The sequence below is a fragment of the Eublepharis macularius genome, chromosome 6 (genome assembly GCF_028583425.1).
Source record: "Eublepharis macularius isolate TG4126 chromosome 6, MPM_Emac_v1.0, whole genome shotgun sequence".
Classification (NCBI taxonomy): domain Eukaryota; kingdom Metazoa; phylum Chordata; class Lepidosauria; order Squamata; family Eublepharidae; genus Eublepharis; species Eublepharis macularius.
In genome coordinates this window covers 23,057,389-23,081,409 of record NC_072795.1, presented here as the reverse complement: position 1 = coordinate 23,081,409, position 24,021 = coordinate 23,057,389, and the positions used below count along the sequence as shown (strand labels likewise).

General features: G+C 46.2%; 1 protein-coding gene across 4 annotated transcripts in view; it reads left to right on the top strand.

Annotated features, from left to right (window-relative positions):
* GPR160 (G protein-coupled receptor 160) overlaps nucleotides 1-24,021 on the top strand; it is a 45,812-nt gene that overhangs the window by 3,311 nt on the left and 18,480 nt on the right. For 2 of the 4 annotated variants that reach the window (XM_054983106.1, XM_054983104.1), the window contains exon 1: nucleotides 18,260-18,397. The exons of the other annotated variants lie outside the window; for them this stretch is intronic. The gene's annotated coding sequence lies outside the window, so the exon portion shown is untranslated. Of the gene's footprint in view, nucleotides 1-18,259; nucleotides 18,398-24,021 lie in introns of those variants that run through there. 4 annotated transcript variants of the gene reach the window in all.

Genomic DNA, 24,021 nt, shown 5'->3' with positions numbered 1-24,021 from the left:
AAGCCCTGGATATTAATGTTGCATAGCTACACAAGTCCAGCACAGGCATCAGTTCTTGGGCCCCACTGCAAAGGACACAAGAGAGTCTCTCGTCATCATGACCCTGAGGTAGAGACCTGCTGATGTCACCACATGTGCGCACCCTGACCCAAGTTTTAGGGACTGTTGGATTTAACATTGATATGGCACTGCCACAATGCAGAGAGCGAGAGAGACTTCTAAGAAACAAAGTATAATTTTATTGGGTAACAAGTAGATAGAGAAAGGTAGGAATGTAGAGGCATATAGACGGAGCAGTCAATAATGCAGTTAAGATTTAAAGCAGTTCTAATGACAGTCATCCCTGATTTAGCCCAAAGTGTTCTACCCTTGTTTAGTTCCTGTGAGAGATACAAGTGCAGATTCTGCAGGGGATCAAATATGAAAGAAGAGTCCCGGGGGGAGGGCGGGACATTTGGGCAAGAGCCAGAGCAGTGCTGATGTATTCCTCCCTGTTCACTTGCACTCCACTTGCACTCCACTTGGTCACATGTGATGAGGAATACTTGTGAGTCTGTTCTCTTGCCATTCAAGTGTCATTCGTCACTTGTAGCTTGGCCCTTAGTCTCTTGCCCTGAAAACCCCAGTAAGGGTCGCCATAAGTCAGCTATGACTTGATGGCACAGCCCACCACGAAGATGCCTCATCACTTCCTTACACACAAATTATCAGGTTGGAGCAGATACAAGTGTGACAATAGTTCCTGCTTTTTATCTCTTCCATCCTTTACATTTGAGTCCACTAACACCTTAAAGACCAAGCAGATTTCCAGGGTATGAGCTTTCGAGAATCAAAGCTCCCTTCATCTCAGAAGCTCATACACTGGAAATCTACTTGATCTTTGAAGTGCTCCTGGGCCTGAATCTTGCTCTTCTACTACAGACCAACATGATTACCCACCTGAAACTATCCTTTACATTGTCTTCCACATGTACAATTCTCTGTGCAAGCCACATACTTTAAATGTCATTTGTATCTACCAGGAATATAAATTGTGAGTGTGCACCGTACAAGTAGTTCAGAAGGCATCGTATTAAGACATAGCTCAAGCTTTAGAATATCATTTGATGTTTTGTACCATCCAAAGTCTGTTGGTTGTAGCATTTCATCCACTGGCAAGAGTTGAACATTCCAGAAAGGGGGGGGGGGAAGTCTTTTCAACTTTCTAATTGAGCAAGCTGAAGGTGGAGGTTCTGGTGTATGTTGGTGATGATCAAAGGCTGTCAATTGTCTTACACTTTGTTGATGGCTGCAAGACCGTAACATGATAATGCCTCCATTTTGTTGAGTGTTTCCAGAGACAAATCATTTCCCTCTGCAAAACCAAATGGAAACTCTTCTGGAACTGCTTTCAAGGAGTGGAACTACACGTTACTAACTACTTGGGGACACTCAATTGCAAGATTTGATGTGTGGTCCTCAGTTCACATGCAGGCTGTGTCTTGCGTGGTGCACGCACGTGCCGCTTTCGCAGGAGCTCCCTGCCGTGGACCAACCCAGCCCAGCAGAGCAGAGAGACTCAGAGGACTCTTCTGAGGGAGAGGCAGCTGGAGAACCTGACCCAGACCCACAGCCAGTGGCAGAGGCACTGCAGGAGGAGGCAGGCTCTGAAGGCTCAGACACGCATCCACAGCCAGGTCCCAGCACATCGGTCCCTCAGTCCAGCAGCAGAGAGCCAGGCACCAGCCAGCTCTCCACCTCAGCTTTCCAGCCCTGGGCGGGCAACAGAAAGCCAGGCACCAGCCAGCTCTTCCCCTCAATTTTCCAGTCCTGGGCCGGCAATAGAGAACCAGGCATGGGTCAGCTCACCCCGCCCCCCTCATCACCAGAGTCTCAGGAGTGCTGTCAGAAGAGGGCAAGGAGAGCCCTCCAAGCCAGAAGGCACAGTGCCAGGCTAGCAGCACAGCACCAGCCCAGCATCAACAGTGATGATGAGTGCTTGCAGGAGCAGGACTGAGACAGCTGGCAGGTGCATGATGCAGCACAGGTGGCTGTGCAGCTTGAGGCTTAAAAGTGGCAGAGAAGGGAGTGGCTGTGTGGAAACAATGTGTTTGCTTACTATGGATCTTGCTGCTTGTGTTTGGAATTAATTCCCTTGTCTCTGACCTTGGTCTGTTATTGTGGACTTGATTCTGGAATACCCCCTTAGGACCCAAAGCGGTGAGTGTTGTCTAACCTGTGCCTGAACCTTAGAACTATGATTTGTCCTGCTCTGACAAGTTGGGAACTTCCTCCTGCCTGCTGCCTTTGTGAGTCAGTAACTGGGACACTCCCTTTGTGCTATTGCATCTGGAGGTGAATCGGGAGGGCAGAGTGCCAATTCAGCTCTGTTTTTGCTGCAAGTAATGTAGGATCCTTTGACTTGCTGGTTTGCATTTATTTAAGGTGTGAGAAAGTGTCAAGACTGGTATTTCAATGAATGGATGTGGAGGAAGCTGGAATGTTGGCAGTTGTAAACAGAGAATTTCCTTGTCAAAGATTACCTACAGGGACAGCAAAGAAAGGCATAGCCAGAAGGCTCATTTCAAGGGGGAACGTGCAGGAATGCAGTTCCGGCAGTTCCCCAAAGAGGTCACATGTCATATGGCCCTGCCTACCTGACTCTCGGCCATTTTGGGCCCGTTTCAGCCTGGATTGCATCTGCATATCAGAAGGAGATGTTTGCATCTACCCCGCCCTCCCCTCTCCTCCTCTATATCTGACCAGTTTCTTTTGGCCCTCCATGCATCTGACGAAGAGAACTGTGATTCTTGAAAGCTTATGCTACAATAAAATTGGTTAGTCTTAAAGGTGCTACTGGACTCTTTTTGATTTTACTAGAGACTTAAGATGCACTTAATAATCGCAATTTTATTTAAAAATATAAAAACAGAAAATGTTGGAAGTAAATAGACATTCCAACATCAAGTTGCAAATCTTCCAACCTGAGTCCCTGTAAGAGTTCCTGTATACCAAAATCAGCCAAATACTTTCAGTTCCCATCTTTATCCTTCCCTTAATTCATCTTGTAAAAATTGGCTCCAAATAATTTCTTTCTCCCCTCTCTTTAGCTGTGAGGTGTGTCACGTTCCAAAGAAGGGAGGAGAAACATTTCCAGGTCATCAGGAAAACATTCCAGTCCTTAAAGAGCATTACAATTATTTTATTAGAATCCCTGGCCACTCCTCAGTTGGTTATTCACAGTGACCCTAGTGTCAAACTCACAACATTATGCTGCTCTTGTTAAGAATGAGAGCTTAACTAGGTACAGTTGTTCTGCATGATTCATCTTTACTTAAAAGTAAGTCCAGCTGAGGTACCTGGGGCTAACTTGCACATAAACATGCATAGAATAAAAGTCTTTGAGCCTAAGTCATGTATGCATGGTTATTCAAACGGGTATCTCTGCACACCTCACCTTTCTCTGCCAATTGTTGAAAGTGTTTCACGGTCAACCACCACACCTGCGAACATCCTGACCTCGCCCTCTTTAAAACCAAGAAAGCAATTATTCTTTTGGTTGAAGGCATAGGAGAAAAACAGTGCTGTCCTAGAATGTGTTATCGTCCGCTGTCCAACATAAACCGCAACCGCTAAAGTGTCTGAAATAGTCGCAGCTCGTGTGCTGCGTGGCGGCTCAATGTTCATGATTAGTTTATCTTCCAATGCACCAGAGATCAGGTGCATCTATCTAATAAGTAACTTCTACAGACCCTGGGGAATAGGCTTGAACTAAAGTTGCCAAGGTGAGGCTTGGAGATATATGGGAATGAAAATATATCTCCATAGTCCAGAGATCAATCCCCCTGGAGAAAACAGCTGCTTTGGAGGGTGGGTTCTATGGCATTCCACCTTCCCTTCCCCATATCCTGCCCTCCCCAAGCTCCAGCACTCATCTCCTGGAATTTCCCAACCCAGAGTTGACAACCTTAGGTTGAATATTGGAGAACTGCTGGGCTAGAACCTCTCATTAACAAAATTTTAATGAGGTACCTAAAGGACCCAGATAGGGGCAGGGATTTATTCAGGAGAGGTCCCAGAAAACAGGGACTGTTCCTGATAAAAAGGGGCAAGTGAAGTGTATGACTTGTGATTAGAAGGAAGCTTTAGAGCACAATCTACCGGAGAATTCTCCTACCTGGTTCCCATTCACAGTAGAAAGGGGATTGTGGGAAGATGGTTGCCAGCTTGAAACATCTAGGCTGAGAGCCAAGCTACAAGTGACGAATAACACTTGCCTGGCAAGTGAACAGACTCACGTGTATTCCTCCCTGTTCACTTGCCATTCACTTGCTCTGTGAATGGCAAGTGAATAGGGATGAATACACGTGAGTCTGTTCACTTGCCAGGCAAGTGTTATTCGTCACTTGTAGCTTGGCTCTGAGCGTTTCTCTCTCCTGCTGCATGTATTTAACGCCTGGGCATGGTTGGAGGCCTCAGCCCTTGGGTGCAAGCTGAAGGCCTGTGGCTCACAGCCTTGTCCAGATGGATTAGCCTCGTGTCCACTTTTGGTCTTTTTGTTTGTTCGTTTAAAGGTAAATTTGTTTAAAAGTGTGTCATTTTTCTAAGCCAGTTAGAGTGTCAGATTAGGATCAGGGAGACCCAGGTTTGAATCCCGACTCTGCCATGTTCACCCAGCAAGCATCATTCATGGCAGATTTGAACCAAGGTCTCTCAGAACCTAGCCCAACTAGGGTTCCCAGGGGTTTGCCCTGTTACCCACCAATCTGCCAGTGGTTGGTGGGAGGTAGCAAGCCCTTGGAGGTTGCCCGCCACCGGTAGGCACCCCAAGACTACGTGCAGCATGGGCGATCCCAAGTGACGCCTTGCGTCAGCCAGGAGTTCACCTGTCGCTGACACAATGATGTCCCTACTATTTCCCAATATGTCTATTCTGGAAGCAGCTGGGAAAGATGCTGGCTTCCAGATAGTTCAACGCGCTGCCTTTCTCAACCCAGATCGTAAAAGGGATCCTTACTCACAGTTTTAGCCAGTGAATGCAGCATGGTTCAAACATAAGCAAGATACATCTTTATTGGTCCAGATTTGTTGTAGACAAGCGGTAAATTCGTTATAACTGTCGCATCCTTGCTTGAGGAGCAGCGTCCCAAACAAAGGGAGGAAGAGGACAATCAAGTTTTTAACACCTTCACAGGAAGCCTACAATAAACTTCTATATTGAAGGGGGACTACAATTTCCATGAGTACCAATTGTTAAAGGGACAGTACATAGTTCTGACTACACAGATACTGAGGCTTTCTAAGCTGTGGTTACAGTACAATGTCATTGTAGGGATACCTATGATTATTAAGAAACATTACCTTCCTTTTGTCTTGAGCTCTGCTTCACCTAGGTATGTCACCTCCTGAGGCCCATAGGATAAAACCATTTACTGTACTGGGAAATGACTCTCTGTCCAAGCACACATTCAAGGTTGCAAGAGATAATATGCATACACACACACCGCTGAAGGGAGGAGGTAAATGCCTGTGTCTGAAGAAATGGTAGCATTCTGTACACATGGAGCAGTAAAAATGGAAATATCACCTTCTAGGGTATTTTGACATGGGAAATGGCTTGAGGGAGAAGGCAGGAGGTTTTCCTTCTCTGACATGGTGTTCTGAGGCCATTTGGGCTCTCCTTTATTTTTTAACAGCCATTCCCCACAGCTATAGTGTTACTGCGGGGAACCCTGAGTTGGGTCTGGGGAACCTGGACCCAACTGTCTAAAATCAGGGACTGTTCCTGATAAACAGGGGCTAGTTTGATAAACAGGTAGTTTGACTCTCAGGGCCAAACTACAAGTGACGCCTGACACAGGTTGGACACTCGTCTGCTTCCCTCAAGTTTTGGCGGGAAATGTAGGCAGCTTGGCGGAATGTTGGACAAGTGATAGTTGAAAAGTCCATTGGACAGCAGCCCGAGAGCCAAGCTGCAAGACCAGGACGCCTACATTTCCCATCAAAACTTGAGGGAAACTGACAAGTGCCCAACCTGTGTCATTCGTCACTTGTAGCTTGGCCTATAGTAATTGGAAGCAGGGTCTGGTCATCCAAACAGTACTGAATTCAGGATACTGAGTATGGTCAACCAGGAGGCTGGTTTCTGCCCAGGGGTGGGAGTGGTCAACGAGAAGCAATCTTGACAATAACTTCAAGGAGCTTCACATTCCAAGTTCCCACCACGGCCTCAGTGTAATAACCCCACATGCAAAGTGCAACTATAGAGGATGCACAATCAAATAAGCACAACAAATAAGGAACAGATAAAACTGCCAACTGACCAGGGGAGGGGGGGTATAACAGCCTAGACTGTTCTTGTGTCTTTAACGGCAGCCTGATTGGCAGACATCATGATGCGATTTCTTTCCCCTCTCCCCCAAAATAGAGGTTAACCTGTTCATTGCTGCTGATTAAGCTGCCGCTAAAAGGCACTGTTACTTGTGCTGGTTGAAAAGTTGGCAACCATGTTTCTGAAACGTGCTTTTTTGTGAGCTTCATTCATTAGGCACTTTCAGGTGTTGGTCTGCTGTCAAAGAGCAAGATCTGGGTCCATCAGCACCTTGAAGACCAACTAGATGAGCTTTCGAGGGTCAAAGCTCTGATGAAGAGAGATTTGACTCTTGAAAACTCATTCATTAGGCAATGAACCAGAGAGGGAGCAGTGCCTTTCCTTTGATGTTGTCTAAAAAAACAAGATCACGTGATTGAGTGGAGTGCAAGTGAACACGGAGGAATACACGTGAGTCTGTTCACTTGCCATTCAAGTGTAGTTTGTCACTTCTAGCTTGGCCCACAGGCTGCTTCCTGATTCTCCCATCTCACTCTTGTAGCTGCTGCAAGTGCAGAGGCATTCACAGTGGCGGCTGTTTACCTTACAGGGAAATGTCCCAGTGGGTCACTGCTGGTGGCCAGGGGCGAGCAGAGCCAAACCCCAGCAACTCTACCAACACCTCCGGAGCCACTTGGCTTTGACTTTTCCTCAAAAATGGCAATTGGTGTTAGCTCATCGATTGTCACCTTCTGCACTGCTGACATTTGCAGGGCGTGTGCATGTGTGCAATGGATGAGCCCCAATGAGCCAAGTGGCCCTGCAGTGCTGGCTGGTAGCGCCACAGGGGTTGCTCAGCTTGGCTTACTCTTGAGCTGTTTTCTTTTCCCAGTCTGCTCCTGGTGACCATGTTTCAATGAGGATTAAAATACCTCTTGGTGTAGATCAGACAGACACACCTATGCAGCTGGCTCGTTGTTCCCTTGCTATGTTTGTTTGTTTTAATTCATTTCCAGCAAAACAGTGTATTCTGCTAAAAGAACAAAAGCACTGGAGGTAAAAGAGCTGGTCATGTAGAACAATAAGCTAGTCTGATGAGGAAAGGAGACAAAAGCGTCTGACCACCAAGAAAACAACATGTACAAAGTACAAAGTTGAGGTAGGAGTGTGTGTTGTTTTTAGAAAGGAAATACAACTCCATTTATTTCAATGAGGTTTCAGGAAGAACGTCTCTTTCTATGGGTGTAATAACTCAAGGCAATACCGAGTAGCAAGATGAGGTTCTTCAGTTTCAGAAGTGTGCAAGAGTTAAATGTCCCAGTTCTTAAAGCATCTACAGCGTACAGGGCTACAAATATATATATATATGTTTACGATCTTTAACTGGCTCCTGCTCCTATGACAAATGACAGCTTAATGGGTGGGTGCTGGCAGGCAACACTTCTTTCCATGTTACAAAGAGCTTTACCTACTGATATAAGGGGAAGGGATGTGCAAGCTGTTAGCATCTATAGCGAGTTAGGAATCCCAGGTAGCACCAGTAAGTAAATTTCAAAAGTATAACAGCACTGCTGGAACAAAGAAGGCTGGCAGTTTGTCTGCCTTGCTTTCAAAACCTGCTCCAGTATCTAGGAGAACCAGGTTGAAAGCCTCACTCCGCCAGGGAAGTTTCTTTAGTGACCTTGGCCGGTCACACACACTCCGCCTGAACTACCTCACATGGTGGTGATTGTGAGAGGATGGAGGAGAATGATGTAAGCCACATTGGGGGAAAGGAGAGGTTTAAATGAAGTAAATAAAAATAAATAATATTTTTTTTAAAAAACGCATTGACCATTTTAGTGTCTTCAGTGTGTTAAAGTGGATTAGCAGAGATAGAACATAGAATCATAGGGTTGGAAGGTACCTCTAGGGTCATCTAGTCCAACCCCCTGCACAATGCAGGAAATTTACAACTGCCCCAGTGACCCCCTGCTCCAGATTCTGGTTCTGTCCAGCAAAATCAGCTATAGGTTTTTTAGGGGAGGGGTACATTGGGAGTTTTCTGCACATGGACTGTGGAGATTGCTGGTGGCAGAGTCCATGATCTGAACAGCAGTCCACCCTTCGCTGTGCGGCTCTAGCTTTCCCCCCGCCGAAGAGTGGCCTTTGGCAAAGTGCCTGGGTCTTTGTACTACCAGGGGATTGAATCCTTGCCTGGAAGAACTCTGATGCTTACGGCTGCAAGTATCAGTTACTGCTCTCACACATTACATGATTATGCAATTAAGTGTGCCAGAGCAGGTGCTGGGAACACTTCCTAGCAGCATGCCTGGGTCTTCTATGTACACTAGTGGCCAAAATTGTGGAAACCTTTTGGGAAAAGTGCATTTTTGAGGTTTGATGGCTCACGACACCATTTTTTTTGGAGTAATGCCATAAAATTATATATCAATTGAAAGATAATTTAATCAAGAATGTAATGCAACAAGGGTTGTTCAATTATCTGTATTCTATCAAATGTTATAGCCAAATAACCAGGAAAAGGAAGCACAACTTGCTTAGGTTGATATGAAGTAGCTTTCCTTCATTTAGTGAGCTTGTAAAACGTAATAAAATTAAAGAAATGGCACAAAGAGTTGACTGGTTACCCAGAAAGCGATGTAAAATAGTACTATTAAGTGAACAAGGCTACAGTTATGAAGAAATTAGAAGAAAAATTGGTGGAAACTTTGAAGAGGTCTAAGGAAACTCAGTCACTACAAAACCAGACTGGTAAAGGCAGGAAAAAGTGCACACAAGCAAGGGATGATAGAAGAATTGAGAGACTGAGCCTAGGTGACAGAAGAAAATCATCGGGGTGTATACAGAACGAAGTGGCGCAATTCAATGTGAAGTTGAGTGCAAGGACTGTTCAGCGCAGACTGGAGGAATTTGGTCTTAATGCTAGAATTCCATGAAAAAAACCATTGTTATCTCTCAAACAAAGGTTGAAAACTGGGCTAAAACCCATGTTTACTGGACAGCGGAACAATGGGACAGTGTTATTTGGAGCGATGAGACCCAAATCTCCCTGTTTGGTAGTGATGGTAGTGAGAAGAAGAATCGGAGAAGATTTGCATCCTGATTGCATTACACCTACTGTGAAACACCCAGTTAGTGTTATGATATGGGGTTGTATGACATCAAAAGGTGTGGGCAGAATTTGCATGATAAATGGCTATATAAATGCTCCAAAATACATAAATGAAATACTTGAGCCCAAACTGAAGCCTTCCACACGTGATCTTTTCCAAGATAATGAAGCATTTATACTTCAACAAGATTCAGCTCCATGTCATGTTGCTGCTGTGTGCAAAAAGTGGTTTCAAGATAATGATATTCCACTGTTGGAATGGCCTGGGAATAGCCCAGACCTTAACCCCATCGAAAATCTATGGAGCCGACTAAAGAAACTGGTTAGTGAGAAGCAACCCAGCAATAAACCGCAATTAATAGAAGCAATAACTTAATCGTGGTTTCACATTATAACAGCCGCAGAACTAAAAAACTTGGTTCACTCCATGGGAAGGCTTTGTAAGGCCATAATTAAAGCAAAAAGTTACCCAACTAAGTATTAACTGACATGGTGAGAATTGTTGTATAACTCATTTTTTCTGTGTGTTTCAATTTTCTTCTTTATAACTACTGTTCTAAAAAAATTTCCTTCATAAAAGTGACTGCATTACATTCTTGATTAAATTATCTTTCCATTGATATATAATTTTATGGTATTACTCCAAAAAAAAGTGGTGTTGAGCCATCAAACCTCAAAAATACACTTTCCCCAATAGGTTTCCACAATTTTGGCCACTAGTGTAGGAGAGAATCTAAAACAGATTGTGACATCATCAAGGCCCTCTCTCATTCCTGTATGCTGAGTGCCACTTGCCATACATGGATTATGTGGAGGTGTCTTAAGTGGAAAGAGGCAGCTGATTGGGTGGCTAAGGGATTCTTTAGGAGTGGTTATCATTTTTTCTATGTGTGTTTACTGTTGCTGGGAGGACATACCTTGCCAGCCGTTTACACTGATATAAGCTTCGCCATAAGAATTTAAGAAGAACTCTGCAGGATCAGATCAAGCCCAGCATCCTATTTCACACAATGACCAGCTAGTTGCCCAATGTGATGCTCAGTCACCAACATCTTTCCTGGTGCCCACCAAGTGTTTTCAGAAAGTGGGTGGGCCAGATGGGTCTTTTGGCCAGCCAGGCTTCTGATTGGCCACCGGAGATCTGATTGGCTCAGCAGATTTTAAAAAAAATTGCTTTCAGCAGCAGCTGCCAGCCCAGCACAAGGATCTTCACTGCATGACTGAAGACAAAGTCTGTGCGTGCAAGAAAATATTTTTTAAACAGTATGTTTATTAATAAAAGCACCTGGTTAAGCAGAACTGCTGCCGGAAATGTTGAAGTTTACTTATCAGAGAGATGCACAGCCTCACTTCCTGTCATGCTGTGGTTGGATCTGCCTCCTGCAGCAGCGATTCTGTGGTTGCATCTACCACCCTATGTCAGAATTCCAAAGGTGTCCACTGGTTCAAAAAGTCTGGGGATCCCTGCCCGAGAAGGCCAGCAAGAGACACATCATTCATGAATCTGTCTAATCCACTTTTAACATAATCTGTGGCCATCACTACATCCACTGTTAGTGAATTCTACAATTCATTAGTTGTGGAATAAAGAAGTGCTCCCTTTTAATTTGTTCTGAACTTCATTGGGTGCCCCGAGTTCTAGTATTAAGGGGGGGGGAAGCTCCCTGTCTTCTTTCTTCGCCCCATATATAATTTTATAAACCTCGATCACATTCTTCCTTAGCTGTCTTTATTTTTAAACTAAAAAGACCCCGTGTCTAAAGAACCAGAGTGCTGTTGTAGTTAGAGTGTTGGACTAGGATCCTGGAGACCCACGTTGGAATCCCCACACTGCGGTGGAAACTTGCTTGGTGACATTGGCTCAGTCACGCGTTCTCAGTCTAACCTATCTCATGAAGTTGTTGTGAGGTTAAAATGGAGAAGGGGGAAATTATGTAAATCGCTTGGACCCATCGGAGAGAAAAGTGGAGTATAAATAAAGTAATCAAAACTTTCTTCATTGAAAGGTGCTGTAACCTCTTAATCATCTTGTTCACCCTCTCCTGCACTTTTCCACCTCCGCGATATCTTCTTTGAGACACAGTGACCACAACTGTACATAGTACGAGGCCACAGCACCTATACAGAGGCTTTATGACAGTGGTTGTTTATTTTCAGTCCATTTCCTAATAACTGCCAACATGAAGTTCGCCTTTTTAACACTGCTGCCCACTGAGTTGACAATTTCTTTGAGCTATCCTTTAAAACCCTAACATTTCAGAGACTATCACAGCTGGACCAAAGGACTATCCTGCCCACATTTAATTGTGTTCTCTTCTGAGCCAAGAATCAGTTCTGTGCTCACAGTTACAGGCCATTGCCAGAGTAATTGGTTACCACACAAAGACCGTGACCTGGCTAGCCAAAGGACATTCGCAGTGCTAGGAAGAATGCTGTTACAGTCCCTGTCTGTTCATCTCCCACAAGCTACATTTATTAAGGTAGATTTGTACGCCTCCCTTCTTCCAAGGGCATTATAAAAAGGATTATCCCATTGTCATTACAGCACTCCTAAGAAGTAAGTTAGACTGAGTCCATTTTCACACATCTTACCGGCTCTGGTGCGTCACGCAAAGCTTCCGTAAGGACAGCGTCTTCCTGGAGCGATATCCCGGTTCTCGTGCAAAATTGCACCAAGAAGACGCTGTCCTTGCACGGGAGCTTTGCACGATGTATCGGTGTCAGTAAGACATGTGAAAATGGCCTGGGAGACCATGGCTATGGAGTGATTGTTATAGTTGAACAACTGAACCCAGTTCTTCCTGCGTCACTATCCAATCTACAGTAGCAGTTTAGGAATGCTTACACCTGTATTAACTAACGCTCTTATTCTTATTTATTTATTTATTTGGTTGGTACATTTCTACCCTGGTTCTCCAGATGAATATCTATGAGGCAGTATAAAAAATAGAAACAAATTCAACAATAAAGCCATAAAAATCACTGCAAATATAAAATAGCTGCAAACAAACACAAAATGAAACTGTAGCAATTCAATAATCAAAAAAGAGGGAAATTACCTAAAATGCTGTCCACCATAATAGCAACAATATTTTTAAAAAGCACAACAAAAATAAAAAGTACAACCAGGGCCGTTTCCAGATGGCTTACCTGAAGCCGCTCCATGCCGCAATGTTGTGGATTGTGCCGGGGAAAACGCGAAATATCGCGTTTTCTCACGCGAGTTTTGCGCGACATCGCGCAAAACTCGTGTGAGAAAACACGATATTTCGCGTTTTCCCCGGCACGATCCACAACATTGTGGCATGGAGCGGCTTCAGGTAAGCCATCTGGAAATGGCCCATCAGAAATAAAATAGACCTTAAAAGGATAGTGAAAATACAATGCATAGCAGATGCATTGCAATAAAACAGGGCAATAAAATTTCACAGGACAATAAAATTCCAGTTGTCTATAACAACATTCAGTTTATATAATACCCTTCAGGACAACTTAATGCTCACTCAGAGCACTTTACAAAGTGTGTTATTATTATCCTCACGACAATCACCCTGTGTGGTGGGTGGGGCTGAGAGAGCTCCTAGAAGCTGTAACTGACCCAAGGTTACCCAGCCGGCTTCAAGTGGAGGAGTGGGGAATCATCAAACTCAGTTCTCCAGATTAGAGAACTGCACTCTTAACCACTACACCAAACTGGCTGTCCTGATGGGTAGCCGTGTTCATCTATAGGACCAGAATAAAACAGGAGTCCAGTGGCATCTTAAAGACTAACAATATTTATTCCAGAATGAGCTTTCCTGAGTCAGAGCTCACTTCATATATTCACAATAGAAAGGTGATGGAGGTGGTGGAGAGTGATGTTAGAAACAGTGGCTGGTTCAAAACAAGATCCAATAAAAAGAGTAATTAGTTCACTCAGAATGGGTTCAAGACACTCCAAACCATTGTTAGATATGCAAAACATAAAACTTAGTCAGGATGAAATGAGATCAGAAGTTATAATAGGAAGCAGCAGACCTCTGCAGGGATACTTTTTGGATTGGAACTTGTTTTGAACTGACCTCTTTTTGAAGCGTCCCCTACTAGGGTTACCAGCCTCCAGGTAGTGTCTGGAGATCTCCTGGAATTGCAACTGGTCTTCAGGCCACAGAGATCAGTTCACCTGGAGAAAATGGCTACTTTGGGGGGTGGACTCTATGGAATTATGCCATTCCAAGGTCCTTTCCCTCCCCAAACCCCACTTTCTCCAGGTTTCTCCAGGTTTCACCTCCCAGATCTCCAGGAATTTCCCAACTTGAAGCTGGCAACCCTATCCCCTACACACCTTTCTGTGGTGTATATAAGTTCATCTGATAGATTTGTACTGCAGTGAAGTGAGCTCTGACTCAAGAAAAATTATGTGCCGGAATGTATTTTGTTAGCTTTTAGGGTGCCACTGGATCACTGTGTTATTCTATCACCCTCTAAGCAACATGTTTTCCACATTTGGGCAGGCTTGTAGAGTTTCCCAGTTGTTGTTGTGGTTGCTGATACAGGTTAGTGGCAATGGGTCTTCCACATAGCAGTTGCCCACAGTTTCTCTGCCCCAGTCTCCTGGCAATAGCTCCCCCCCGCCCCGGCACCCCTGGGTTTTGGTCATTTTTTAAAAAGTCAGCAATTATATCTTTGCAGAGGGGGCCAGAGATTTCCTTTAAAAAAAAAAAGAGCGGAGAATTCAGAGATTCCAATACACAGATTGTAAGTACATTATAACAATATTCAATTGCTTGTTAAAAATTTAAAAAGCCCCTAAGTGGCAGGGCGAGGGGAGGAATGGGCACCACAAGGCAGAGAAAGATGTGGGTGGGACAGCCCTGAACTCCAGAGACTGTCCCCTACAAGAGGATATGTGCTGGTTCTGATCCAGTCTCTACTTCTGGAGCTGAGGCCTACTATTTCACCTTTCTCCCAGAACCTTGCATTAGACATTGCTGTGAATAAGGAACTGGGAACCATAAGATCCCTCTGCACCCCTAAATAATCTTTGGATCACTCCAAATCACACAGCCCTGAATTCTAGAGACTGTCCCCTACAAGAGGACATGTGCGGGTTCTGATCCAGTCTGTAATTCTGGAGCTGAGGCCTCCTATTTGGCCTGCCTCCCAGAATCTTCTATCAGACATTGTTGTGAATAAGGAAATGGGAAAATAAAAGCCCTCTAGGCCTCAAAACAATCTTTGGATCACCCCAACTCACACAGACACGAACTCCAGAGACTGACCTCTGCAAGAGGACATGTGCTGGTTCTGATCCAGTCTCTGCTTCTGGAGCTGAGGCCTACTATTTCACCTTTGTTCCAGAACCCTGCATTAGACATTGCTGTGAATAAGGAACTGGGAAATATAAGAGGCCTCTGCACCCTCAAATAATCTTTGGATCACCACAAATCAAACAGAACTGAGTTCCAGAGATTGTCCGCCACAACAGGACGTGTGCTGGTGCTGATTCAGTCTCTGGTTCCGGAGCTGAGGCCTCCTATTTGGCCTGCCTACCAGAACCTTCTATCAGACATTGCCATGAATAAGGAACAAGAAAATAAAGGCCCTCTGTGCCCCAAAACAATCTTTGGATCACCCCAAATCACACAGCTCCACACTCCAGAGACTCTGCCTTACAAGATGGCACATGGTGTTGCTGATCTAAACATTGGTTCTGGTGCTATGACTTCCCATTTGGTCTGCATCACTGTAGTTCGTATTGGGAACAGCTTCTCTCTCAAAACAGGTCTTGGACCTCCTCAGATTTGGAGCCTGGACTAGAGCGTTAATTTATCCATTTGAGTGCCTGATTATAAGTGGGCACGTTTGCCCTCACGATGTTAAGAAGGCTTATGAATATGGCAATATCGTAAGCCCCTCTTATGTGTTTAAAACACAGACTAGCTGCTTTGCTACACACGAGATGTTAGCGGAGAGGTCAGACGAACTGAGCCCCACACGGCACACTTATGCATAACCATAGAGCAATGGAGGCCTCCAGAAGAACTTTAATGAATTCATTCACACACCTTTTGAAATCTATCTTTACCCCCTTTCCTACTATAGCCTCACCTGTTTCGGAACTCTTGGGATAGTTTGGTATACTGTACTGTTTTAATTAACTTTAATTAACCTTTTACTGGAAGTTTTTACCGATACTGGAATTTAACTGTTTATTAGTTGACTTGATGTTTGGAAAATTTGTGACGGCCTATGGCTATAGACAATAAACTCTGACTGACTGACTACTATAGCCTCACCCATCCAGACATTGGTCATCAGATAATCTTTTTACACCTGTAGTTCCTCACAGGAAGGCACAATCAAACATTCTTACATCATTGTCCCACCTCAAAGACAGTTTGACTTTGTCTCCACCAGAGACAACTATTAAGCCATTGTTTATGAGCAGAAGGCAGGGCCGGATTGAGGGGGGGCAGGGGGGTAGACTGCCCCCGGCGCCGTCAAAGAGGGGGCACCGGGCGCGGCTGCCAGCTGCCCGGGAGGCTGAGCGCAGGGTTGGGAGACCCTCGCCAGCCCTGCCAATGGGGCGGCTGGCTGGCTTGTCAAGTGCGCAGGACCTCCCAGCCCTGCGCTCAGCCACCAGCGAGGCAAGCCAGCTGCTCCAGCGCACACCCTCGCCGCCGCCAGCTCCGCAGCTCACTGTGGGCTGGGGCGGCTGGCACAGGGCAGCGGGGCACGCTAACTGCGCAGAGGGCCTCCTAGCCCTGCACTCAGCTGGCTGTGCGGCAAGCCAGCCACCCCAGCACCTGGTGAGCCGCGGAGCTGTTGACAGCGATAGCGTGCGCTGGGGCAGCTGGCTTGCCGCGCGGGGTGGCTGAGTGCAGGGCTGGGAGGTCCTGCGCACGCAGCAAGCAAGCCAGCCGCCCCAGTGCACGCCCACGCCGCTGCCAGTTCCATGGCTCACCGGGAGCTGGAGCGGCCGGCTTGCTGCGCATGGCTCCCGCCCTGCGTGATGACATCACAAAAGTGATGTCATCACGCAGTGCCGGGAGCGTGCTCTGCGTGTGCATTGCCCAGCCAAGGTTTGCCCTGGGTATCCGCGCACCTGGATCCGGCGCTGGCAGAAGGTGCAGTTCTACCTCAGAGCACGTTTTGGGGCTCAGAGGACTTTTATTTTCCCCAGTTCCTTTTCCCCAGTTCCTAATGCACAGCAATGTCTAATAGAAGGTTCTGGGAGGCAGTCCAAATAGGAGGCCTTAGCTCCAGAACCAGAGACTGGATCAGCACCAGCACGTTTCCAGTCTCTGGAGTTCAGGGCTGTGTGATTTGGGGTGATCCAAAGATTGTTTTGGGGCTCAGAGCTCTTTTATTTTCCCCAGTTCATTATTCACAGCTGTTCTGAGACAAGGTTCTTGGAGGCAGTCCAAATAGGAGGCCTCAACTCTGGAACCAGAGACTGGATCAGATCCAGCATGTCCTTTTGTAGAGGACAGTCTCTGGAGTTCAGGGCTGTGTGATTTGGGGTGATCTAAACATTATTTGGGGGTGCAGAAGCCTCTTATGTTTCCCAGTTCCTTATTCACAGCAATGTCTAATACAAGGTTCTGGGAAAAAGGTGAAATGGTAGGCCTCAGCTCCAGAATTAGAGACTGGTTCAGAACCCGCACATGTCCTCTTGTAGGGGACAGTCTCTGGAGTTCAGGGCTGTGTGATTTGGGGTGATCCAAAGATTGTTTTTGGGTACAGAGGGCCTTTATTTTCTCCAGTTCCTTATTCATGGCAATGTCTGATAGAAGGTTCTGGTAGGCAGGCCAAATAGGAGGCCTCAGCTTCAGAACCAGAGACTGGATCAGCACCAGCACACATCCTGTTGTGGGGACAATCTCTGGAGTTCAGGGCTGTGTGATTTGGGGTGATCAAGTTTTTTTTCTGCTGCAGCTCCTGCCCCTTTCTTCTTATTGTTCTGGGGACACCCTATTTTGAAGCTGTTAACTCAAGATCTGGGTTTTGTAGGATGACCCAGTATAGGTCCACTTAGGGGGCCGAGTCTGCTGAATCTGGAGGTGTATAGTATGTGCCCCTGCAAACTTCATTTTGGGGTTCAGAGCTTTTCAAGTTCCCCACAGTATTTTTCTTTGGCTTTGCGAATAAGGAACTAGTAACTGCGAATAAGGAACTGGGAACTGGGAACCAACTTCAGCTTCCTTAAATCCACCTTGGTTTCGGTGAGAAGGGTGGGCTATAAAAAGCTCATACCCTGGGAATCTAGTTGGTGTTTTGAGACCCGAATCTTGCTGGTCTGCTACAGACCTGAAACTATAAATGTGAGGAAGATTGTGTCAGTAGTAAAATTGTTATGAGGCATTTTGTGTGTGAGAGCGAGAGAGGGGTACTTGAAGGGCCTGACTTTCACAACTGGGTGAGAAATATTTCCTGGGTCAATGGTAGAATTGTTGTGAGGCATTTGATATCTGAAAGATTTTTCATACTTTAAACTGAAAATTAAAGAGGGGCCGCCAAAGACGTTGGGGTTCGAGTTCAACACGGCGAGGGGAGCTGGTTAGAAAGTGTCGCAGGATTTGAGTTCAGGGGCTTTTCAGAGGCCGACAAGATTTCTAGGCGTTAAAAAGTCTGACATCCCCTGGGGACGGCCTGGCGTCCCCTCCACAACCCCGAGCCCCAGCACCTCTTTAGGCCTCTTGTAAAGGCTCTGAGGTAAGTGGGGATGCAACGAGGAGGGCCCTTTAGTGGCCTTTTCGCCTCATCCTCTCCCTCAAAGCCGCCGCGCAGCTTCTGCTCCGAGAGCGCCCAAACGAAGCCCCGCCCAAGGCCGGCCCTGGGAGCGGCTTCGTGTCAAACGGGCCCCTGCCTGTGGGACGCGGCCGGGCGAGCCGAGCTGCCCGGCTTCGTCCCGGGCTAGGTGGGGTCCGGGCTGCCAAGGGGGAACCGCCCGCCCGCCGGCGTTCTCGCGGGCCGCGCCTCGGTCTTTGCTTCGGCCGCAGCTGCAACAGGTGGGTTGGGAAGCGGTGGCTTGTCGCTTCGTGGCGGCGGAGCTGCTGCTGCTGCTGAGAGGGTGGGTCCTGAGCCACGAGTTTGTTTGGGATACTAGAGCAGGAGTGTGCCTCTGAACAAGTGCGGAGTGCAACTGCCGGCCGCCGGAGGGGCCACAGTCATTGGACTTTATCGGGCAGGATTTCTCGAGGGTGCTTGGACCTGCTCTAGGGAAGCTGGAAGAAATCTGGTCCTTTTCACTTTATCTACTTCTTTATTTCGCTTCTCTCTCGCTCCCATCTTTCCTCCAAAGAGTTCGGGTTACTGTGCCTAGCCCCTTCTTCTGTCCTCACAACAACCCTGCAAAGTGGGATAAGTAGAGCGATTGGCCAAAGATTGCCCCGCGCAGTGAGCTTCGTGGCCAGTTGGAGGTTTGAACCCACATGCTGCCCCAGCATTACCCTGTTTGTTTCAAGTTTGGTTCTGAAACTGCTCTTCTTCCCCATGCCAGTTGAGTGCTATTTAATGAGGTGTCAAAGGTGTGATCCTGGCATGGAGCCATTTTACATTATGAGCAGTTGTGTGCAGGCTTGTCCTGATCCTGGGTTTTGTGGTGGGGGGGTTTCTTTTGTTCTCATGTGTTAAATGAAAATCAGCCATAGGAAGTTGAGAAGAAGATTCAGAGGAGGGATGTAATTTGCCTGTTAATCCTTGGACTATTTTTCTCTTAAAAATCAGCCCCAGCCAGCTTTTTCTTGGTGTGAGGAGAAAAAAATATCTGGGGAGGGCAATTTTGAGCAAAACAGTGACCAAGGAAATGGTGTAATTTCTTCTTTTAAAAAACAAACAATAAAGGAAACATTCAGTTATATGAACTTCTACCTGCAGTCTGGTGGTACCAAAAACAGGTTTCTATTCATATAGCTAACTTGACATGGATAGCCCAAGCAAGCCTGATCTCATCAGATCTCAGAAGCTAAACAGGAATGGCTTTAGTTAGCAATTGGATGGGAGACTGTCAAGATTAGGGTTGCAGAGGCAGGCAATGGCAAACCACCTCTGTTAGTCTCTTGCCTTGAAAACCCCACCAGGGGTAGCCAGAAATCAGCTATGGCTTGATGGGATTCTCTACCCCCACCATCTATAGCAGGACTAGGCTTTTGGCAATATGATGTAAAGACCTGTTATCACCTTCCCTGCCTCTCCTTTTTCCAGTACTGTTTTGTGTGTTGTGTTCCATCTGACTTGTACGACTCTCCTTGCTGGGTGAAAATAACCATCTCCTGCTCTACAATCCGCTTCTGCTTATCCTCTAGCGATTTAACCTACTCTTAAAGACTTCCCATTTTCCCAAGGCACGAGAAGTTCCAGGTGGCTTGGATAAAAGAGCACCAGAGAGAATAGGGTGTTGTAATGTTTGTTTTACCCACAATTGTACATGCAGAACATAGCTAGAGTCAAAGAGGCACTCCTACATGGCAGCAGATCAGCTACTGCACCCACTGCCGGCGCCAGGGTTTCTGCCGCCTGTGGCCACTCCTGAGGCCCGTGGGCTGCGTGATGACATCATCATGTGATGACATCACGCCACGCAAGCCGGGGGCATTGGCCGGTGGATGGCTGGGGTAGTGGGCGGAGGCTGCTCCGTGCTCTGCATGCCTTGGGTCAGTCACAGCTTCTAGGAGCTCTCTGAGCCACACCCACCTCACAGGGTGATTATTGTTGTGGGGAACCCGCTCTGAGCAGGCATTAAGTTGTCCTGAAAAATATATAAATTGAATGTTGTTACTATATCCCAAGAAGAGAACCTAGTTTATGCTGCCGCACTTGCTCTCCACAATTTCCTCTGTTTGCTTTTTTTTTTAACAGCATCTGTACCATCCTGTCATCTGTGGGTTAGGCGTGTTTTTGTGTGAACCTTCTCTACGTCATATAGATCATTATTTCAGATATTTCCCACCTGTTGGGAAAACAACGATCAATAAAACATCTGGCCATTCTATATTGTTCACCCAACAAAGGAGTGACCAGCCAACATTCTTTCATAAAGTTCTCTTTCACTTTTTCTTCCTGTACAGTTTTTTTTAATGCAGCCCAGACAAGGTTACATCATGCTAATTATGAAGACTTCATTTGTGACACAACTACCACTGAAGTCACACAAGGCTTTCCGAAGACTTTTTCTTAGACTATTTCTAAGAAGCACAGGTTGCTATCTATTATCTAGCAAATCACATGTGTATTAGGATGAAGTGTTCACACAATACTTCTTTTCTATTTGATGAAGCCCGACAGCTCAGGTGAGTCAGATCTCGGAAGCTAAGCAGGGTCAGTCTTGGTTAGTAATTGGATGGGAGACCTCCTATGAAGACCAGGGTTGCAGAGGCAGGCAATGGCAAACCACCTCTGTTAGTCTCTTGCCATGAAAACCCTGCCAGGGGTCACCATAAGACAGCTATGACTTGACTGCACTCTCTACTACTATATCTAGAGTAACCAGTGCAGCTTGAGAAATCCCTGCTGCCAAGTTGGCTGTGATCAAAGAGCTTTGGAGATGGCGCCTTGAACATAAGACATTCTTAGTTCTTAGTTTTGGAAGACTGGTCTGTTTTGATCAATGTTGTTATGGCTTACCAAAGGTACAGCTAATTCATAATTCTGGCTCTTTCTGATAGGCTTCATGGCTCTTCTGATAAACAATGATGTGAATTGTGCTGTGAGTTAGTGTGCAATTTCCCCCAATTTAATGCCCTGTACTTGGCATTGCTTAACGTGGATCAGCAGCTCTTAAACAATTCAACCCCGTTACCATAATCAGGCTGCTTCAACATTTAGGAAAGAGAGGGCTTTCCCCCACTTTTGTTAACACAAGCTAATAGATGGATTCTTAGCCATGTTAATAATTCCTGATGGCTAGCCAAGCTAGTTTGTAGCAGCAGACTAAAGCAGGAATCCTATTGCAGCACCAGCTGCAGAACTCACTTAACCTGATGCACAACAGAAGGGTGGGTGATGGTGTTGTTGCAAAGAGCAGCTGGAGCAGGTCAAGATCCAGGATCCAGTCTGGAAAGTATTCAGCTTACTCAGAATGCATGTGAGGCACTCCCAGCTGCAGTCAAATAGGCAAAATGTAAGGGTTTTTTGTTGTCCTAGGTCAGACTTGCAACAAATGGGAGTGTCTCACACCCATTCCGAGTGAATGCTTTTGATTGGATTTTGTTCGGAACCTGCCTCTCTTTGTAATGCTCCCCTAGTGTATATAAACCAGCCTAATGAATTTATGTTCCAGTGCATCTGATGAAGTGAGTTATGACTGGTGAAAGCTTATGATTGAATATTATTAGTTATTCTTCAGGGTGTCCCTGGGCTCCAATTTTATTTTGACCCATAGCTTTGCTCTGATTCAAAATTCACCTGAACTGCATGAGTTCCAATAGGTCTTCTGCATGAATGCCAAATTATACAGAAGATTGTTTGGATTATTTAATCTGAGATAAAAGGGGGTTTCTTTCATTGTCTCGCTCTTCCAAGATTTATCATTCTGTTAAGCAGCCTCATATAGTGGAGGGGCCTGGTTCAGTGGCGGATCATTAGCTTTGCATGCTGAAGATCCCAGGTTGAATCTCTATTGCTGCCTAGCGTCGATGGGTGGCAAGAAAAGGGGGGGGGGGAAAGCTCCCTGGCGACAAAACCACAGACACAGCAAGTGGAGTGAAAAGAAGGCCACAACTTTATTGATTGCAGCAGTAGGAGCATTGGCACACATAGGGATCGGATCCCCACCATCGGCTGACCCGCCTGTCAGGCGATGACCTCCAGCCCCCACAGACCCCTGCTGTGGAGGGGAAACCCAGGGATGGCAGTTAGAAGGGTACACATGGGTGTACACCCCTTGGTGTCCCCCTGCCACCTAGGAGCGAGTATTTCCTGGCAACCCTCTGAGCAGGGAACCCCCTAAAATGGGAGGTAGACATGGCAGGCCGGCCCCATCTCCCCCCTGCCCGAGGGATCGGATTCCAATGCCACACTGCCCAGAGTTGTGACAATGTGAACTAAACAAAACCCAACTGACACTAAAATACAGGGAGAGGTGGGTGGGACTTCACCTGCCAGGACGCGACTGAGCAGGGCCCGGGGTGCACACGCTTAAATCCCGGCCTGCCTGACCAGAGAGAAGCCTGGACTCACCAGGTCTGGCCTGCGGCCCACCCCCTCCCAGCCGTCCTCCGCCATCACTGATTGGCCGGCAGGAGGATTTGAATTGATTGGCCACGGGTGAGCCCAGCGGAGCCTGGGAAGCCATGCTGAGGCCGCCGCGTCTCCCACCCCATCCAGCTGCCCCACAGTCAGCAAACCGGCTGCCTGGGTAAGTCAGGTGACCGTTGCTTCTCTCCAGTTAAAAGGAGGCAAGGTGAAAGACTGTGATCTGAGACCCTGGAGGGCCACTGCCAGTCGGAATAGACAAGACTGTCCTTGATAGACCCCTGGACTGATTTCAGTATAATGTAGTTTCATTGTGTCCTTTTGTGAGGTTAAAGGCTGGATTTCCCATACTCTTAGATTACTCCTACACCAGAGTGGTTTTCCATGATGGTCTGGTTGCTGATGCGATTGTGTGTAAAGTCACCTTTGCAATAGAGATTCTAGATGGCAGAAGGTAATCTGTTTTCTTTCCATTGTTAGCCATGTTAGTGCTCCACAGCAATAACCTGATAGGCAACACAGAGTATGAAAGGTGTAGACGATTGTTTGGAGTATTTAATCTGAGATAAAAGGGGGTTGTCTTACATTGTTTTCACACCTGATTTGCATTGAGCCTCTCCCCCCAGTGTCCTTACCTGACCTGGAGAAACGGCAACACTGCATACGAATCATGCAATACCTTCTGTAACCCTCCCCCGCCCCATATTTGCAGTAGCATTGGAACTGACCCCTTGCCAGTCATCAATCATGAAAAAAGTAATTGGCTAGCACTTCAGAAAATGATGTGTCTCTTTCAGACATAAGAAACTGCTTGTGCAAATAGCAATAGTGCCCTGCCAAGGAAACACTTTTTTTGCAGCAGGTTTGAAATGAAGCAGAAGAGTTTTCTTGTGGAAGGAGTGAGCTGTTAATGATCTGTGTACAAACCGAGAAAGTTATGAGGAAACATGAAAAAAATACCCACACAGGTCAGGTGGCTGAAATGTAGAAAATTTTTCATGTAAAAGCAGCCTTAAAGTGCATGAAAATGTGGATCCTAATACCTGTCAGTGATTGTGAATATGCAGCCAGGTTATTATTCTGGACTACTTAACTGAGAATAGCAATTGTGCATTAACTAACATACAGAAGACATTTGTAGAGTTTACTTTTGCAATGCATGCTTTGCATAAGCACATTTATTTAAACTTGTTATGAAGCAAATAAGACACAAAGAAAAGAACATATACAGATGTGGTGTACTAATGTGTGTACTATGGTGTGTTGTCAAGGCGCCCCCCCCCCCCCCCGTTGTAAGGCCTGCCATGAACTGTTTCCTGCGTGGTTGTTTTAAAGCCCACACCAAAGATTCTGTTCTAGGGCAGCACTGCCCATGCCTGTTTTCTGTCTCTGCCATTATGAACTGTACCACTTATTCCTGTCTCTACGCTGTCATGTACTG